The following is a 4,578-nucleotide window of genomic DNA, read 5'->3' on the forward strand; positions in this document are numbered from 1 at the left end:
AGGAGAGACGCAAACCGGAGTATTAAGCCGCCAAGTGGCTGTTAAAAACTATGCACAAAGGGCAATTAAAATATTAGCATCCTTTCATGTAAGCAAAGCAGACAGAAGTGGCAATTAGTTTCAGTTAGAACTTTGGAGTCCTGGAGGAGCGTCCTCAGAGGCATTTTCGTTTTGGCCACCTGACGCTTGCATCCATCCATTTGACAACCCGCGTGGGGGCACGGACGTGACTGCGCCGGCGTCGGCCTCCACGCGGGCAGAGGTACGATACTCAGCATCGTGTGCGATGGGACACGTGCATGCTTGCTGTCAGGCTGCCTTTGCCCATGGAGGAGCTGCGGTTGCTTCCCGACCTCTTGCCCTTGGCCCGTGATGTGCAAACGTGGCAAACGCAAGTGCTGCCCCATCCCGTCATTCCCTTCCGGCGACGAACCAGACAACTTTATTGTAAGGAAAGTCTCTGAGCGCTCACCGCCGCCCACTGCCAACCTCCCTCGGCACTTAAAATGTTGTGCTGATGATTAATAAAAATAACTCTGTATGGGTGAGTCATGGGGACAGTTTCTTTCATTCATTCATTCATGCAGGTTGTGTTTGCAACCAAAATAAAGGTTCCCCCCCAAATCCCCGTTCCCAGGTGCTATCTGACGCCCTCGCGCAGGGAAGAGCTGTCTAACAGCGGGGAAATAAACATCTGTAGTTCACCGAGTTCACTTTAATCCAGTTGGCGTTTGCCAAGCCGATTAGTGCAAAACCAGTTAAAACCCTAATTGCAGCTCTACAGACACTGAGCTCTTGTGCACCAAGGAGAGCTGGTGGGGGCTGAGTTTGTATTTTAAATGGAAGGGGGGGAAAAAAAAAAAAAAGAGACACAAGAAAAAGGTTACCAAAATGTTTAGCCTTTGTTTTATTGAGTTACAACAAATGAGCAACAAGTTAGAAAAGTTGGATTTATTCAAACTCCCTAGCATTGTATTTTTGCAGCGTACTGAAAGGTGGGTAAGTTTTCTGAACTCAGCTCATCAGAGGAATGCACCAGACGGCTCTCGCACGCCCTCGCCTATGCACCCACACTCCCTCCTCCTCCTCCTCACACATGCACGGACAGACACCCCCACACAAATCCAACTGAGCAGTATTTGCAAAAAGTGCACGCAGGAACCTAGGACTGATCTAAAAATTTAGTGGCAAGAGTTAATCAGAAATTTCTGTTGTGCGCTACAACACCTAAAGCCGAAGGGCAGACTCTTGGTTATGGTGTCCATGGTTGTACCAGCCAAAGAAACACAAACAAGTTCGAATTATGAAGCGTCTTAATTTCCTCGCTCCAACTCCTCTGGGGGTTGTACTGCATGTTTAAACAAAAAGTGCTCCCCCCCCCCCCCCCCCCAACAACAACAAAAAGGTGTTCTAGCCAGATCTTCAGAGACCCACAGCTGGGACTGGCTTGTGAAGAGTGAAGTACAGGAGCTGGAGAAGACTCGCCTTGTAGGAGCACAGAAAAGCAGAGATTTAAATACTTCAATCAGTAGCAGGTGGCCATAAAACAAAACAAAAAAGTCAAAACAACAAGAAAAAAAAAAACAAAAACAAACCCCAACCACTCCAGAACAATCCTCCCCAACCCCATAACACATTTAAATGGGCTGAAATGTAAACCGGGGTGGGGATCTGGGCTCAGATGTTGATCCGCGCCAACAAGATTCCAAGAGACTGCAAATCTGTCTTCAAATGCTTCAGAACAACAACAAAAAAAAATCTCCTCTCCCTCCCTCACAAAAGACACCTCCCTCCCCCAAACCAACCCCCAAATTTTGCAATGGCATTACATGCAAGAGTAACTTGCACCTGTTAAAAAGTTAACAAAGTTTCCACGTTGTACAAATCTGTTCCAGTAAAGGAAGAGGCTGGGCAGGAAAGAGGGTGGGAGAGAAGCTAAGGAGAAACCTATGTACAAGGACCCTTTTCTCTTTCTTTCTTTTTCTTTTTTTAATCCAGTAGTAGGACTTTGGCACTACAAACGATCCCATGATGATGCTCCACAAGAGTATTTCTCGCTGTGCCTCCGCAAGCGCGGTTTGAGACTTGGAGTCGCAACACGCTATCTCACCCCAGGCAGGAAAATAGAGACTTTTCTTCTATTTTCAGAGAGCATTTCCCCTTCACCGTCAGGACAGTGCAGCTGAGGAGTACCCCTGCAAAAATTATAAAAGCAGCATATTATTTTGGAAGGCACTATGAGCAACTGTTTAAGCTGTCAAATAACACGGCATCTGCTACAGTTCCTGCACCTACATAAAGGCTGCACCATGGACCAGAGATTAAAAGAAACAACCCCCCCAAAAAAACAACCTGCAAATACTCACTCGCCTACACATATCCCCAGTTCCTGGCACAGAGCAAGGGCTCTACGACAGTGACTGTGTTCAGCATGTTTTTCCCCAATGAGGTGTAAACGTGCAAGAAGTGCAAGCACCCACTCAGGCTGGAGCTGCAGGCAGCAGCACGAGGTGGCTTTCCTGCACCCATCCTGCAGCAGCACTTACCAAAACCTCAGCTAACCCCTTATTTCACACCTTTTATGAATGTTGCTACTAGGTCTGTTACTTCCCACAAAAGCAGTGAACTCTATCTGGCACCTGCAATGAAAAAGCAATGCGGTCGAGCCCAGTAAAAGGGCACAGGCTTGAACCAACACCAAAGGCAAAAGTCCTCCCTTTGGTCCTTGTGACCTTTCCTCAAATAGCCCCCTGCTCCTCCTCGCTCATTGGAAAATTTTAAATGCTGCATTGGGTTTTGCTTCCTCCTCTGAAGTCCTTCATTGTGTTACAGCTTGGGTCTCCAATGCACCTCCGTGGTTTCAAGGGAAATGGCAAGTCCCCCGTACTTCGGCCCCACTCCCTGACGTGCTTTACGGTGACGCAAGTTCTGCAAAAAACACTGGTCAATCCCACACTGACTTCAGGGAGCCTTGGAGCCCAACACCAGTAGCAGGCACTACAGCTAGCTTTATGGATGAAGCCCTAAACCACAAGAAAAATAAGAACTTGGACAGAAATGGAGGTAAACCCCAGTGCTATTCACTTTTACCAGTTTCAGACACTGAAGAACGCACTGGGCCACTAGCAATGGAGTGATCTCAGCTGCTGCAGCAGTGCAAAAGCGGTTGGAGACACCACGAGGACCCAGACTGCCTCCGATGTCCAGTACAATGCATACAGCAGAAGCAAGGGGTGACTTCCTTTGGACTTTTTTTTTTCCCCTTCTTCTTCTGGCTTGCAACTCCCAGACATGGTTTTCCTTTGGCACATCTCCACAGAGTAATGGACACAGCCATCAAGAACAAGGGCACACATCTTCAGGGGTGTCATCATAGAATCTTTGGGTTCAAAGGGACCTTTAAAGGTCATCTAGTCCAACCCCCCTGCAGTGAGCAGGGACATCTTTAACTAGATCAGGTTACTCAGAGCCCTGTCCAACCTGACCTTGAATGCTTCCAGGGATGGGAAACATCCTGATGTCCACCTGCCTTGCTCCCACCATGGGGAGCCATGGACTTTGGTGCCTACATCTTTCAGGGTTTGGCCTTAAAATGGAAGTCATGAACCAACTCTAAAAAAGAAAGTGGTGAAGGTGGTGGTAGGGGGAAAAAAGTACACTTCTGAGCAAAAAACCAAAAGCTCTGGGGCTGAGGAAATACTGATCTTGGGAAAACCACATGGGGAGACAATGCTGTGACGAAATCCAGCAGTAGCTGCCAACCACTCTGGCACGCTCTGGTCCCGCTCTCACGTCTGAGCTGCAATTTGCTGTATTTAATTTAGGACCAGTTGCTGTTTGTCAGGCTTGTACAAATAGGGACAACAGACCTAATTTTGACCTGTGCTGTTGGAAGGCAGAAATATCTCTTGGAAGGCAGGAATATCTCCATTGATGGAAAGGGAGCTAAAGCACTGTCTTGATAGAGCACCTGGGCCTTGCTACAAGAGCCTTCATTACACGGAATCTGGAGCATTTTCAGTGATGGCTTCAGTGCACCCTACAGCAGCCACTCAACACCTTGAAGGTCCTGGTACCTTATGGGGACAGGTATCCCAGTCTCACTGTTTGGGGAACCTGACCTGCTCCATGCAATTAATGCAGTTTTGCCAAAAGCTTCAGATATGGACTTAGCAACAGAGCATTTTCTTAGCCCAGGGATGGTATTTCAGAGCCTGGAGTGAATCCTGCTCTCGCCAAGGCCAGGCACTTGTGAAACTCCTGCTGGCTGCAGCAGGAGCAGAATCTGCCAAACACAGATCAACTCAATTTTCTAAGGCATAAGGTCTGTCTAGGCTGTAACACAAATACTCCCTAATAATTTCAGAAACTCCTAAAGCTACACATGGGAGCAGAGAGTGACTGAGCTGGTCTGGAAGGGCTCAGGTTTTACAGAAGCTGAACACAAATTCAGACAACAACAGGAGTATGGAGATCGATCACCAAGAAATGTTCACTTTAAACTACACACAGCAAGCTTCGAAAACAGCAACATCATGAGTATCAAAGGAGCATGTTTATGCCTGATGTAGGGTTCAG

The 4,578-nt window shown here is 47.5% G+C and overlaps 1 protein-coding gene across 1 annotated transcript in view; it reads right to left on the bottom strand.

Moving 5' to 3' along the window:
- Positions 1 to 2,139: 2,139 nt before the first annotated feature.
- ZHX2 (zinc fingers and homeoboxes 2) overlaps positions 2,140 to 4,578 on the bottom strand; it is a 7,830-nt gene continuing 5,391 nt past the window's right edge. Inside the window, exon 2 of the mRNA XM_010294602.1 lies at positions 2,140 to 2,195. The gene's annotated coding sequence lies outside the window, so the exon portion shown is untranslated. The remainder of the gene's footprint in view (positions 2,196 to 4,578) is intronic.

The sequence above is a fragment of the Phaethon lepturus genome, unplaced genomic scaffold (assembly GCF_000687285.1).
Source record: "Phaethon lepturus isolate BGI_N335 unplaced genomic scaffold, ASM68728v1 scaffold44259, whole genome shotgun sequence".
NCBI classification, from domain to species: domain Eukaryota; kingdom Metazoa; phylum Chordata; class Aves; order Phaethontiformes; family Phaethontidae; genus Phaethon; species Phaethon lepturus.